The sequence below is a fragment of the Microtus ochrogaster genome, linkage group LG4, assembly GCF_000317375.1.
Source record: "Microtus ochrogaster isolate Prairie Vole_2 linkage group LG4, MicOch1.0, whole genome shotgun sequence".
NCBI classification, from domain to species: domain Eukaryota; kingdom Metazoa; phylum Chordata; class Mammalia; order Rodentia; family Cricetidae; genus Microtus; species Microtus ochrogaster.
Window position 1 is genome coordinate 49,847,350 of NC_022030.1, and position 16,707 is coordinate 49,864,056.

The window sequence follows — 16,707 nt, forward strand, 5'->3', positions numbered from 1 at the left end:
TTCCCTTCCCTTCCCTTCCCTTCCCTTCCCTTCCCTTCTTGAAGGGAGTAGTCATAACAGCACTAAATGAACATGCTAGAAAGTGTGTGGGGGGAGGGAAATAATTAAAGAAGAAGAGGGCATGAGTTTGAATTTGAGAGGGAGTCGGGGTATCCAGGAGATATAGGAGAGAGGTGGGGGTGAAATAATATAAACACGGTACTCATTTATGAAAATCCAAAATAAAAACAAAACATTTGAGGTGGGAAAGAAAAAAAGGCTAGAGAACTTGCGTTGAGAAATGTGTGCGGGATCATGACTCTAAGTGCCTTTCGGGTGAATGCAATTGTAGATTATTCTCTGCTGCATTCTCCCAGCATTGAAATGTGCTTCACCAAGCTTGAACCTGGCAAGTCTGTGGTCTTTTAGTTTTCTTTTCCTGGCTCTATGGAAATAGGCACGGTCCTGGGACAATCTCTCAGACATCTTAATCTGAAGGTCCTTCCTAAATTGTTTCACATTTAGAGGACAGAATGATTGGACTTTCATTAATTTAACAAAGTGGCAAACAATTAGCGTTGATGTGATGTGGTAATTACTCCACATGGCTAAGACACCAGGAAAGGAGATAATCAACCCTGGTATCACCAGTCTCCCATGCACAAATCATAAGCTGCTTCTAAATGAGAAAACACTGGAAGCGCTTCTTTAACACTGGGACCAGGAGACAGACCTGTTTCAAGGATTTTGTGTACTAAGGTTCAAGGATAAGGAGTGTCTCCAATACTGAGGGCTCAACACTTGGTGGCTGATGCCTTTTAAAGACTGAACAAAGACTGGGAATATGTTGCAAGGTAAATAGTCTTATTTTCAATCGGAAAAATAACTCACTGTAACTGTAACTGCTGCTCTAAAGTTACGATGTCTTTATCTTCACTTGACACTGTGCCTTCAAATCAAACAGTGATTAGGATGATGGGCACTTTTCTAGTATTTTTCAAATAGTATGGACATAGAATGAATGAGCAGAGCACAGAGCTCATCTGTTCCTGGCTTCTGTGCTAAAAAAAAATGCAATAATGTATTTATGTAATATATGTTGCCATTGTTACACAGAGGTCTTTGTCTAAAAAGGGAGACAAATGTATCAGATATCCTCACTTCATTCTCTTTACAAATTGTGGTGTGAGAGCAGAGACGATGGTTTGCTTCCTCCCTGTCTTCATCACAAACCATGCTCTGTCCACTTCGCTGGATACACTGCAGAAAACATCGTACTCATAATCTCACCTGAGCACAGGACTCAGGTTGAATGTCCCATTGGTGTGTTTGTGTTGTGTGTGTGTATGTTTGTATGTATGTATGTTGTATGTGTGTGTATGTTTGTGTGTGTGTGAGGGAGAGAGAGAGAGACAGAGAGAGAGAGAACTTATTGCTTTCTTTACTTTTGTTTGTTCAGATTACATCTCCTGGGATACTGGTTGTCTCCCTGTAGGACACAAAAGGCAGATGGTACATTTTGGACTTGGAGAAAAATGTTTGTGAAAAACGACATGACAAAATACAGAGAAACTGAACTCTTTTGATCAGTGCACCCCTATTTTGGTTCTGTGTAAAATAATCTCAAATGACTCCACAGCACAGAATAGGAAGGCGCTGAGATGAAATGTATCTGAAATAAGTAATTTCCACAGTTAGCAGCAACCAAGACTCTCTGATCACCAGAGGCAGTGTCCCACCACCAGTCTCTCTGAGCATAGTCTGTTCTGTGCTCCATGTTGTGAGCATCAGTGGACCCAGGAAATTTGACTCTGATATCTCCATAATGTGCCTCTTCCATGAATACTGCTTTCATTGCATCTACTTTAACCATCCAGTCCATGAACTGGGAAAAACAAAATTCTTCCTCAGCCATCCACTTGTGCTGTAACCTCTTTCCAACTAAATTCTACCTGGTATTACCAAATGAAAAGCACAGGCCAAATATTCTCAGGCTAAATGACGTCTCATAAACCCTTCATTCAGTGTTGCTCAATCTTTCATATTTCATAGGACATTCTGCTCTGGATTTTGAATCCTCAGAATATAAACCTTGGATTTTGTTTTTCAATACTGCTTCAATTCTACTCTAAACTCATTTTTATTTCTCTCCTCATCTAGAACATTTCTTATATTTTAACTTTAGTACTTTCTACTTTCTTTTCTTCTCTCTCTCTCTCTCTCTCTCTCTCTCTCTCTCTCTCTCTCTCTCTCTTTCTCTTTGGTGTTTTGAGACAGGGTTTCTCTGCATCTTTGGAGTATGTCCTCGAACTAGCTCTTGTAGACCAGCCTGGCCTCAAACTCACAGAGATCCACTTACCTCTACTTCCTAAGTGCTGGAATTGAAGGCATGCACCACCACCGCCCAGCTCCTCTCCTTTTTAATTCTATTTACTGTCTCCCTTCTGTGCTGTCCTGTAGTTTGGGACTTACATCTTTCTGTCACTTTGACAAAAGACTGATTTAGGAAAATAAATACCTTCTTTGGTTTCATTTCTTCCTGTTACTTTCAGATACCTACCACCCACACATATTATGGCTACTATGTTCCAACTCAATAGTTTTTAAAGTAAATTATGTTTTCTTGACCTTTAAAGCACACCCATTTCTCTATGTCCTTTAATGACACAGTTTACTAACCTTTCAACACTCTCGATTCACCACCATTGATTTATTTATAAGTTTTCCAACCACTCTCAGTCTTGAAAGTCTGTAAAATACTTCTTCACCTGGCCGTTCAGCAAGCATCTACATTGCTCACCAGCCTTCCAGCCCTTAAGGATGAAAGCTAACATTCATTTCAGTCTTGTAGTGGTAGAGCATAAGCAAAATTTGATTTACTCCTCTTTAAAAATGAGCCTGAATATCCATTCAGCCCAATTGTTAATGTACTTGAGAAGTGGTAATTCTCCAGTATGACTCAACCAGGAGGAGATCCCACATCATCTTATACCAGCTCTCCTGTGCTTTCTATGCTAAAGGGAGACGCTTTCTAGAAGTTTCTTAAGCCTTAGCCATACTTTTAAGGATTCCCTTTTAAAAGTCTTACAAATAAACTCTCAGCTCAAAGCGCATGCTATGTAAAGCTCTTTGGAACTTGTTCCCACAGGAAATTATTTTCAGGGAAAATGTTTCTCATCCTCAAATCCCAGGTGAGTTCACAAGTAATGTGTTCTCTTCAAAATAACCACTTCCTGCCGACTGGCTCCATCTCTGTGTTTCAGTGTTTTCCAGACACACTGGACACCTATTCATTGCCATTTAGGTACTTTTGATCTTCAAGATAAAAATTCAAAAATTAATTGTATCCATTTATTAATTTATTTTTCTATGTGCAGAGGAGGAGGAGCATATATGGACATCGGAAGACAATTTGCAGCAGTTGGTATTCTCCTTCCATCGTATTGGTCCAGGAATTGAACTCTGGTTTCAGGCTTTGTAGCAAGCTCCTCTACTCACTGAGCTCTCTCACCAACCCTCATACTCAAATTTTATACCTTCATTTCTCAAACAAATGCGCATTACAGAGCCCTTTACACATCAGGTGAACAGTAGATCTTTGGAGAATAAATCACTGCCACATTGGATTGGGCTTCTTCTTTAAATAATTTACAAGTTTCCATTTTAGAAGATACTTTATATATTTCCAAGGGATAAATACTACATTGTCTATCCTTCAGTATACTACTCTTCCTAGCTAAGACTGCTCTGGGCCAAAGTTTCTTCTCATGTCACTTTTTCTGGCCCCTCCCCCTTGCTAAGAACTGGATGTCAGCTGTATTCCTGAACTGAGGTTTAATATTACTTTGACTTATGTGTGAATCCCCAGATACCCTACGAATATGCTGCTTCATGAAAACATATTAATAATTCTCATTCCCTCTCCAAATCGTGCAGTTGGATTTCTTCAGGACTTGCTAGACTAATTCTCATTTGAAACATAGAGTGATTATTTATTTTTAGTCTAGAAAAAAAAACATATATGGTCAACATTTCCATTCCCAAGAGGAAAAACAGGAAAGTTTTTGTAACACCAGCTGTTTCCCTGAGCCTGGGAAGTCTTAGCAGACCTTCTTGTTCCTGCCTCTCCCTAACGTATTTTTATCCAGAAATGAAGCAATGATCACAAATTCCTCCCCTGTGAGACATGGCACATGTTGTGTGACACCTTGAAATATTCTTCTTGTTGTGACTTTTAGGATGATTTAAATAACTTCTGGTGTGCTGTTGCATGGTGGAATGACTACAGATACCAACAGCATACATTTAGAAAGCTACAAGGAATATTTTTGATTGCTTTTATCCTAAATAAATGGTATGTATGAGATGGTAGGTCTGTTTAACTTGATTTGAGTAAATCAAGTATATTAATGTATTAAAAACTTTGCATGGTAATTGACTACAATTTCCACACATGTGTGTATCAGTTCAAAAAAGAGTTTTGGCTATCCTGGGTTTTTTTTTATTTTTCCATATAAAGTTGATTATTGTCCTCTCAAGATCTGTGAAGAATTTTGATGGGACCTTGATGGGGACTGCATTGAATCTATAGATTGCCTTTGGTAGATTTGCCATTTTTTTCTATGTTGATCCTCCCAATTCAAGAGCAAGGGAGATTCTTCCATTTTCTGGTATCCTCTTCAATTTCTTTCTTCAAAGACTTAAAGTTCTTGTCAAATAGATGTTTCACTTCCTTGATTAGAGTTACCCCAAGATATTTTATGCTATTTGTGGCAATCGTGAAAGGTGATGCATCTCTGATTTCCCTCTCTGCTTCCTTATCCTTTGTGAATAGGAGGACAACTGATTTTTTGGAATTGATCTTGGATCCTGCCACACTACTAAAGGTTTTTATCAGCTGTAGAAGTTCTTTGGTGGAGAGAAAGTGGGAAGTACTCTACAACATATGGGCACAGGGGATCGCTTCCTACGTATGACCCCAGCAGCACAGACATTATGGGCAGCATTGAATAAATGGGACCTCCTAAAACTGAGAAGCTTCTGTAAAGCAAAGGACACTGTCATTAAGACAAAAAGGCAACCTACTGACTGGGAGATCTTCACCAACCCCACAACAGACAAAGGTCTGATCTCCAAAATATATAAAAAACTCAAGAAACTAGACTTTAAAATGCTGATTAACCCAATTAAAAAATGGGGCACTGAATTGAACAGAGAATTCTCAACAGAAGATGTTCAAATGGCCAAAAGACACTTAAGGTCATGCTCAACCTCCTTAGTGATCAGGGAAATGCAAATCAAAACAACTCTGAGATACCATCTTATACCTGTCATAATGGCTAAAATCAAAAACACCAACGATAGCCTTTGCTGGAGAGGTTGTGGAGAAAGGGGTTCCCTCATCCATTGTTGGTGGGAATGCAATCTGGTGCAACCACTTTGGAAATCAGTGTGGTTGTTTCTCAGGATATTCGGGATTAATCTACCCCAGAACCCAGCAATACCACTCTTGGGAATATGCCCAAGAGATGCCCTATCATATGACAAAAGCATTTGTTCAACTATGTTCATAGCAGCATTATTTGTAATAGCCAGAACCTGGAAAGAACCTATATGTCCTTCAATGGAAGAATGGATGAAAAAAGGATGGAATATGTACGCATTAGAGTACTACACAGTGGTAAAAAACAATGACTTCTTGAATTTTGCATGCAAATGGATGGAAATAGAAAACACTATCCTGAGTGAGGTAACGCAGACCTAAAAATATGAACATGGGATGTACTCACTCATAATTGGTTTCTAGCCATAAATAAGTGACATTGAACCTATAATTCGTGATCCTAGAAAAGCTAAATAAGAAGGTGAACCCCCCCAAAAAAAACATATTGTTATCCTCCTGGATAATGGAAGTAGACAAAATTGCCAGGCAAAAATTGGGAACTGTGGGGTGTGGTGGGATGGGGGTAAGGGGAAATGGGGTGAGAAAAGTGAGAAGGGGAGGATGGGGGGAGCTTGGGGAAATGGGATGGTTGGGATAAAGGAAGGGTGGATATGGGAGCAGGGGATTATATATCCTATTTAAGGGATCCATTTTCAGGTTGGCAAGAGACTGGACTCTAGAGGGGTTCCCAGATGTCCAGGGAGATGTCCCCAGCTAGTTCCTTGGGCAGCTGAGGAGAGGGAACCTGAAATAGCCTTATCCTATAGCCATGCTGATGTATATCTTGCATATCACCATAGAACCTTTATCTGGCGATGATGGAGATAGAAACAGAGACCCACATTGGAGCACTGGACTGAGCTCCCAAGGTTTAAATGAGGAACAGTAGGAGGAAGAACATGAAACAAGGAAGTCAGGACCGCGAGGGGTGCACCCACCCAGTGAGACAGTGGGGCTGATCTATTGGGAGCTCACCAAGGCCAGCTGGACTGTGACCGAAAAAGCATGGGATAAAACCGGACTCTCTGAACATGGCCAACAATGAGGACTGATGAGAAGCCAAGGACAATGGCACTGGGTTTTGGTCCTACAGCATGTACTGGCTTTGTGGGAGCCTAGGCAGTTTGGATGCTCACCTTCCTAGATCTGGATTGGGGGGGGGGCTTGGACTTCCCACAGGGCAGGGAACGCTGACTGCTCTTTGGACTGGAGAGGGAGAAGAAGAGGAAAGGGGGAGGAGGAAGGAAATGGGAGGCAGGGAGGAGGCAGACATTTTTAATAAAAAAATAAATAAAAAATCGTTAAAATACATATGAAGATTATTGTGTGACTATATAAATGAAACAAGGAGTAATAAAAAAGCTGGACTTGGGTGATTTATTTATATAATTTTTATGCATCTTCTTTAATGTCAAATATGTGTGTTTATTTAGAAAAATATAATTTCTCTACAAAGAAATACCATGCAAATACTATGAACTCACCACCAAACAAATTTACTAATAAAATATATTACCTTAGAAGCACCTTCCACAAAAAAATCTTTTCCCTTCTACCTTGAACTTCCATTGATTGGTATTTGTTTTTATGGTTTAATTTAACCATGCTTGTGTGTACTCCAAAACAGTATGTTCTGAAATCTTGCTTATTTGTGTTTTTATAGAAATTCTCTATTTTCTCTAGGCAGTCATATACATTGCTGCTTCTAAGTGGCAAGAGCTGCTCTGTAGATGTCTCCTCTGAATCGAAACACTAGCTCCTAGAAGGTTCCGTCCCCAGTAAGTCCACTGCTTCATTGAGCTGGCCTTCTTTGGAATTCTTTCTTTCGTCTGTCGTTCATACTCATTTAAGGTTGATGTTTATTTCCATAGCCCCAGGACAAGTCATGCAACACAATTGGCACCTGAATGGAATCTTAAGGTGACCATCCTATTCTACTTGGCATAATGTCATGTCTCCATGATGAACAGTTCTATAATGAGACTATAGGGGTTCCCTAGAACTGTTGATGGAGTAGAGAATGCATTCTTGAAAGGAACACACTTGGGGAAGACTAGAAATAGGCTGAGATGTCAGCTGTGTAGTAAGCTTTACGTTCAGTGGGATATGCTGAAGCAAGAGAGTAAGACGAGCAATATAACATGCTAGTGATGTTCAGCTGTCTTTGCAGAAAGACATGCCCACGTAAGGAAGGAATTAGAATGGTGGAAAGACATTTGTATTTTATTCATTGCATTAGCCCCTAAGTTGGCAGGAAAAGTAGACTGGGGAGGATGAGATATGAGTATTGCTTGCTTCTAACAGTTGGAAGGATGGAAAGGGAAGAGAGTACAAACTAGATTTATGCTAAGGAGCCCTTCCCATATCCAAATGCTTGAAACCCATTGGGGAAAATGGATATGATAGGGAAAGAAGATAAAGAAACCATTAAAGAAAAAATGGAAGATATCCTTCATGTCTGATGATTAATATGTAGGAAGGAAACGTCCACAGTCATATGTAGGCATGCCATCGGGGATATAAGCAATGGACACTGAGGAAAGAGATGGTAGGTGTGATAGAAGACATCCCTTGGATCTGATTTTAATACAGAGAAGGAAAAGTCTATGAGTCAGCATGCAGATGGCATCTTAATATTAGCCCACTATAAAAACTGAGCAATCAGGGAATATTCGGCATCTGAACCGCTTGCATTGGAAAAGACATCCTCCTCCTTTGAGCATGTCTGTATGTACACATGCAGGAATTCACACACACAGAAGCCACAGGAGGATGCCATGTGTGATACTCACTCTTCAAAGTCATATTCCCTTGCAAAAGGCTTTCTCACTGAACAGAGCACTCAGGTTTTCCAACTAGGCTGTCTGGCAGGCCAGTCCCAGTGATATCTCCCATAACCTCACAACACTAGGGTTACAGGTGTAATTGGTCACATTCAGCTTTTTTTGTGTGTGGGCACTGGGGATTTGCACAAACACTCATGGTTGAGCAAGTGGTCTTATCTGCTGAGGCATTGCCCCATCCCTAGGGAAGCCCTAAACAAGCACCGAAGGAACCTCTCACAGCCTAAAGACTATAACATCAACAGAATTGTATGTGATTTATTGGTCACTCCTTCCTCAATATTTGATATTATTAAATATCCCCCGAAAATCAAATCAGTAATAAGTAGTTTAGCACGGACAAATTTTCAGTTTCACAATTGCTTAAGATGTAAAACATTATTTATCAATAATCTGTGTTCCCATTTCTGTGAAGTATATGCTCCTATTGTTTGATCCTTTTTTGCACTGAGTATTGTTGTCTTTGCTTAATGGCTTGTAGAAGTTCATTATGTGTTTATTATTGGTGCAATACTTTTGTTGGTTTAAGATGATGTAGGTGAGTTGTCTGAATTTTTAGTTTGTTTTTTCACCTTCTGCATAGTAGCGATTGATGAGTAGAAAATATTAATTGTCATATAATCAAATTTAACAAATTGTGGTTTCATTTTCCCTGTCATGACTTTCTTCTAATGGTTTTAAAGTTTCTTTCATTTCCAAGTATATAATTAAGATTTTTATTGCCTTTGACTAAGAATGGAATTTTGTATTTTTTTTTATAGGCATCCAGCATCCTGCAAAAAATTTTTGAATTTATTGTTTCCATTATTCTCTGGAGGTATTGCAGTCATACATCAGTTTTGAATGCTTGCTGATCCCGTGACCCCTTTCCTATTTTTTTCTAAACTCTCCTAATACGTCTCTCAGCCAGGTTCCTATTAGGCAATTTGCTGCTTCAATGAGGCTGGCATTCTTTCTGTTTCTGGTCATGAACTCCTGTTTATTTAGTGAACTTTAAGAAATGGTTAGCTCAACTGGACAGAAATCTCAAGGCCCAAATCAGGAGCAGAAGGAGAGGGAGCACGAGCAAGGAACTCAGGACCGCGAGGGGTGCACCCACACACTGAGACAATGGGGATGTTCTATTGGGAACGCACCAAGGCCAGCTGGCCTGGGTCTGAAAAAGCATGGGATAAAACCGGACTTGCTGAACATAGCAGACAATGAGGACTACTGAGAACTCAAGAACAATGGCAATGGGTTTTTGATCCTACTGCACGTACTGGCTTTGGGGGAGCCTAGGCAGTTTGGATGAGCTAAACCTGGATGGAGGTGGGCGGTCCTTGGACTTCCCACAGGTCAGGGAACCCTGATTGCTCTTCGAGCTGATGAGGGAGGGGGACTTGATCAGGGGAGGGGGAGGGAAATGGGAGGCGGTGGCGGGGAGGAGGCAGAAATCCTTAATAAATAAATAAATTAAAAAAAAAGAAATGGTTATCTTAGAGTAGTTTTGTCCTCCTAAAATATCACCTTTGTAGGGCTCACTCTAAAATAATCGTGTCAACATCTGCCCTAATATTTTTTGCTCTAACATCAGTATTGGTCCAATCCTTCCCTACCACTGTTCTTGGTTTTAAATTAAAACTTAGGGTTTTTCTATAGTCAGGTGCTTTAAAGCATGTTCAGGCCTCTACTCACCTTTATTCTCATCGCTCCTTTAGGTTTAGCCTACACATTTACTTTCCCTTGAACGTTTTTAAAGACATTTTAAACCAAATTTTCTTTCCCTGCTACGCAAGTTGCCAGCTTCAGGAACATTTCTTAACAGTCCTCCATTAAGATTTTTACACAGCTAGTTAATTTTGTCTTTTTAGGTTATTTCACAGGTACCCACTTATTTGAGTTCACTTTAAGTTGATTCAACTCAATCATTTATTTCAGCACAATTCTTTGCTGTCTTTTCTTTCTGAGATTATATTTCTCCCTTCCCTTCTGTAGATGGACACTGCTTGCTCGTTTTCCAGCTGCCCACACCCAAATAATAACATAGAAGCTATATTAATTAGAACACTGTTCGGTCAATGACTCAGGCATATTTCTAGCTAGCTCTTACATCTTGAATTAGCCCATTTCTATTAATCTGTGTATCAGCACAAGGCTATGGCTTACCGGCTAAGGTTCCAGCAGCAATGTCTTTCTCCTTTGGCAACTACATGGCGTCTCCTTGACTCTGTCTTCTCTCTCTCTCTCTCTCTCTCTCTCTCTCTCTCTCTCTCTCTCTCCCTCTCTCTCTCTCTCTCTGTGTGTGTGTGTGTGTGTCTGATCAGATTTCCCACCTGGATTTGCCTTGCTAAGCCATTGGCTGAAATAGCTTTATTCATTAATCAATGGTAATAAAACATATTCATAGAATGCAGAAGGGAATCTCACATTACCCTTCCTCCTTTTAAGCCCTACCATTTATGATCCCCCTTGTTCTCTTTCAGATTCATGGCTTCATTTTTCATTAATATTTGTTACATACATGTATGTATACACATATATATTCCTAAATATTACTTGCTTAGGCTGTACAATGCTATTCTTATGTATATTTCAGGACTGACTATTTGGTATTGGATAACCAATTTTTGTATTTTTTTCCTGGAGAGTATTTCTCCCATTCTCAGCATTCTTTGGATGTCTGTAGTTCTTTATATAGTATTGAGGTCTCGTTACATTTTCCCTGCCCACTCTGGTGTCCATTGATGCTCTGCTATTCAGGTCATCAGCATGACTCTTGCTATCACTTAATACTTGGTTCCAAAATTGTTTTGTTCAGGAAATGGGGAAGAGGGAAGGCAAGTAGCTGGTGACTAAAAGTCAGGTGTTATACAGAGGGCTCCCTGCATATGTCCACCTAAATCACCTGACTGACTTTACTCTAGAAGCAACCAGAGTCTTTAAAAAATATGAAAAAAAGCTACCCTAAAACACTGCAGAGTGCTAACATCAGACAGACAGGTGGAAGACTGTCTGTGTCTGAAAGAAGATCATGGGCTAGGATACATTGCTCACCTCATAAATTTAATTTTTCCATGAAGGCACACCATGATTAGAGACAAATGAGGTGAAGAAAATATATTCTAAAAATCTAATGATATTCCTGGCATGCAAAACTAGAAGATAATGTTCAGAGCATGGCCATCTAATGGTGAATGAGGTGGACAAAGCCGTGAGAAACAAGAAACAAGTTAGAAAGAATCTCAAGACAGGTTTTTCTCTATATATCTTTGGCTGTCCTGGAACTCACAGAGCTCAATGTGCCTCTGCCTCCCAAGTGCTGGGATTAAAGTCATGTACCACCATACCCAACTACTCTATTGTGTCCTTCCTGGTCCTGCAGACATTCAGTCCCCCCAAAAACCACACAGAGGCTTACATTAATTAGAAATTAGTTAGCCTATTAGCTCACTCTTCTTATTAACTCTTTTTTTCTGTTTTATATCTTTTTAAAAATTTTTTATTAAAAATTTCTGCCTCCTCCCCAAAAATAAAAATAAAAAAATAGAGTAAAAAAGAAGAAGCTATGTAAAGATGGAAAATACACAAAGAATCTGGATTCTGTGTGCTATTGTGCTGTTTTAAAATTTTTTGACTGCTGAGGAAGGAACAACAGCTACTAAAAGACATTTGATTATAAATTTTGCTGAATTAATCCAGCCTATATATTTTGAAAATGCCTTGAATTCAAAATTTAAGGAAAAAGATATGTTACTTTGAAGAAGAGATTTTGCTTTTGTCTACACAGGTTGTGGGTCCATTCTGGGTTAAGAAAAATCAGGTTTGATTGAGAAAGAACCCCTGAAGAATCTCCTATAGGAATTGATGAACATGATGATCACAAGTTTCAGAGCACCCCTGTTTCAGTTTCCTCTGAGTTCTACATCCAGAACAGCCTCAAGACTGCTCTCTGAGATAATCCTGCCTCACAAAATATTCCTGTGAAGACATTACCATTAACCTAATTTTTCTTTGGATCCCCATGAGATCATCAGTGACCCTAATCAGCAGGAAATAGCATAAAAAAACCTACACCCACATTCCCCAAAAATGGATTATGGATATTTGTCTTTGTTGAGAATGTTGGTTATAAGTTGTTATGGATAATGGTCAAGAAAAAAATAAACAAAAAATAGAAAAAAAAGAATCTCAAAATGGCCATATAATCTGTGTACAGACTCCACTTATTGCCTATATTGTAGAGACTCAAAGTAGTGAAGCTCAGGTTGAAAGAACTGACCCGAGAGGTGAATTGTTATATAACTAAATGCCATACAGTTTGCTGTTTGAAATACAAAGAAGAATCATTAAAAACAAACAGCAACAACAAACACAACAAAGTAAAAGCTAACACTCTTGTATATTTTGACAGTATTTGATCAATGCTTAGAACAAAAAATTATTTGACACATTGTAAAAACAAAAACCAAAGGAAAAATTCAAAATGATCCAGATATTGGAATTAGCATTAAGATATATCACTGCTTATACAGAGAAACCTTGTCTGGAACCTGCTCCCGCCATGTCACTGCAGATATTAGAACTATACACAATGATCTGGTGTGGGAAAATGGTCTATATTCTGTCCATTATAGTTTAAATAAATGCTGATTGGCCAGGAGCAAGGCAGGAAGAATGGGTGGGACAACCAGACAGGAAGTAGAGGTGGGTCATTGAGAACAGGAGAATTCTGGGAAGAAGGAAGCCCATTCCTCCACAGTTGTGAGCCTGCCACAGAAAAAGCAAGATGTGACTGCCTTGCTGAGAAAGGTAGTGAGCCATGTGGCTAGTGTAGACAAGAATACTGGGCTAATATAAGTTATAAGAGGTAATAAAAAACCTAGGTAAATGGGCCAATCAGTTTATCGTTAATGTAGACCTCTGTGTGATTTCTTTGGGACTTAACGAGTGTAGAAACTGGGCAAGACAGAACCTCCAACAACAATGATCTAAAGAAAATATAGTGAGCAGAAGAAAATCTTTGTGCATGTGTGTAGGTGGTATGTGAATGTGCATGCGTGTGTACATTTCTATATGGGGACCAGAGATCAACCTTGTCTGTTATTTCTCAGAAGACATCCGCCTCATTATTTATTTTTTGATTGCACATATTTCTATGAAACCCTTCTTTAAGATTTATTTATTTATTGTGTATACAGTGTTCTGCCCAGAAAAGGGCACCAGATCTCATTATAGATAGCTGCAAGTCACCACATGGTTGCTGAGAATTGAACTCAAAACCTCCCAGAGAGCAGCCAGTGCTCTTAACCTCTGAGCCATCTTTCCATCCCCATCCACCTTATTTTTTTGAGACAAAACCTGAGATTGTTTATTAGGGAAGGATAGCTGGCCATCAAGCTACATGAACCCCCTGCTTCTGCCTTCCCAATACTGAGATTGTGAGCACACCACCACATTCTGCTTTCTACAATGCTTCTGGGGACTGAATTTGGGTCTCTGTGCTCTGTTATTAGTAACTGAGTAACTCCCAGCCTCAAGAAAATCTAAGTAGACAAAAGTAAGCAAATAAAAGACAAACAGTAGGTAAATTTGAGAGTGGAAAAAATAGCACCAGTTATAAGACCTTCATTGAATAGGTTGGTTGGTAGAATGATATCAGAAAAGGAAAGATAAAATGAACCAGAAGTTGAGTTGATTCTCATAATCAGATCTGAAGGCAGCTTTCGTGGTTAGGTTAGGTGTTAGTCAAAGGTTTATTGGTTAAAATTGTATTGCATTTCAGAAATGGGAGGATATCTGGGAAGTGGGGGGTGTTTAGGTCACTGGGAGCATGTGCTGGAATGGTATTGTGTTTCCAATATGTTTTCTCTAATGGTTGCCAGACAACCCCAAAGGAAGCCTCAGGCAATGAACCCATCCAGTATTAGATTGGATGATAAAATGATCCAAAATAACCATATCCTCTTTATAACTGAATTGTCATAGGTAATCAGAAGCTGGTTAAAATAATGGCAGAGACGAGGAACAGGAGAAAGTAATCAGATCCTAGGAAGCTTGTGGAACATTACCACAATGTTACAGACTTACACAAGTGAAGTTCTAACAGTAAAGAATGGTGGCTGATTCACTGACAACCATACCCTTAAGTGCAGGCAAAGCAAAGTTTCCAACTCAAGTTTCTCTATTAAGCAAAAATTGCTTCCACTGATCAAGTTGAAGTAAAATATTTTAAGATAGAAGAGAACCAAGTGAAATATTCTCCAGCGCTATCAGACATGCTAAAGTTCTTAGACTGAAGATGCCAAGTGTCTGCTTACCACCTACGAAGGTAACATTGAATCCACATAAATGGCTGTTTCCTTTTTAATTTATTTAAAGTACACAGCCATTTGCAGTTTGGATGCTCAACTTGCCAAACCTGGATGGAGGTGGGGGTTCCTTGAACTTCCCACAGGACAGGGAACCCTGATTGCTTTTAGGGCTGAGGAGGGGGGGGGACTTAATTGGGGGAGGGGGAGGGAAATGGGAGGCGGTGGAGGGGAAGAGACAAAAATCTTTAATAAATAAATAAATTTTAAAAAAGTGGTAGTTATGGTGTTTTCATTGAAATTTAAATGCTATGCATTTCAAGCACAACATGACAAAGTCAGTATGAAGAATATGAAGATACAGGGGCTTCATCTGTTGCTAGGTTTCAACATTTAGTGTGAGGTGTAATCAATTTCTTTAACAGGTTGAGGTTGGCAACATGGCACAGAGGCTGAAGTTGCTCACCACCAGTTCTGATGGCTTAAGTTCCATCCCAGAGATCCACATAGTAGAAGGAAAGAATCAGCCCCTACAAGTTGTTGTCTGACCTCCACAGATGCTAAAAGTAAATAAATGTTGACAAAGTTATTGGCTACACAATCTGGCTATAGAGATATAAAGATATGTACATAGCATAGTTATTTATCTTTGTACCATAAACAAGAGCTACACAATGGAACCAGCTTAGATGCCCACCAAATGAAGAGTAGATTAATAGTATGCAAATATCACACATACACACACACACACACAGTACACACACACACACACACACACACACACACACGCTTTTATTCACCACAAATAAGAATAAAGTTATGTCATTTTAAGGAAAATGCAGTAATCATGGGGGAGATCAGGATGAAATAAAAGTGACTACTAAACTACTCAGGGACTGCAGAAGTGGGATGACAGAAAGGGAAATGGGATTAGAAAGTAGGGGATAAAACCAAAGCACATTGTTTGAACTTATGGATATGCCGCAATGAATCCCCTTTGTAAAAATCCATCTGTACCAATAAAAACCTAAGGGAAAAGTGAAAAATAAAGGTTTTATATATCAAAAAGTAAGAAAAAGGAATAATAATAAAATTTATGCAATATGTGCTGATTATAGATGAACATTTAAAAATAAATACTTTTTATGTATATATATATATGTATATGGAACCAGCTTAGATGTGTATGGAGGTTTCTGCTGTAGTGATCATGAGCATAGCATTCAGTACTCCTAAAGATGAAGTATACACCCAGAGGGAAAATTCGAGTCTTTATAATTATATAATTAGTTCTTTAAGGACATTAATAATCATGAATATGTATAAACCTAATAACAGTGCTCTAAATGGATATCAATTAAAACATGTAATTCTGTGACAGAAGATATTGTCTTCTGACAATATCACAAAAGATGTAGACTCCTCTGTCTTGGAAAATGAAGGACCCAATGTTTAACAGTCAGAAAATGCACAAACCTAATTCTGTAAAGCCACCATACCTTTGATATTTATAGAACAGTCTATCAATAGGTACAAAATGCACATCCTTTTGGTTGTACATGGTATGGACAATACAACAGACTACATTTTAAATCATAAACTGTGCCTTATTAATATATAATAAGAAAAGTCTAATGATCTCTTAGAAAAATGAAAGAACATAAACATGTAAGGAATACATACATCCATGACATCAAGAACACCAATATTTGTAAGTAAACAATGCATATAGGTTATAGAAGAGATCAAAATGAAATTAGAAATTATATTGTTGGATAATAGTGAACATACAATATTTCAACATCATGGAAGGCAACCTTCTAGTTATACATGTGCTTTTATTTTTTTTAATTTATTTATTTATTGAGGATTTCTGCCTCCTCCCCGCCACCGCCTCCCATTTCCCTCACCTTCCCCCGATCAAGTCCCTCTCCCTCATCAGCTTGAAGAGCCATCAGGGTTCCCTGACCTGTGGAAGTCCAAGGACCGCCCACCTCCATCCAGGTTTAGTAAGTTGAACATCCAAACTGCCCAGGCTCCCCCAAAGTCAGCACATGCAGTAGGATCAAAAACCCATTGCCATTGTTCTTGAGTTCTCAGTATTCCTCATTGTCCGCTATGTTCAGCAAGTCCGGTTTTATCCCATGCTTTT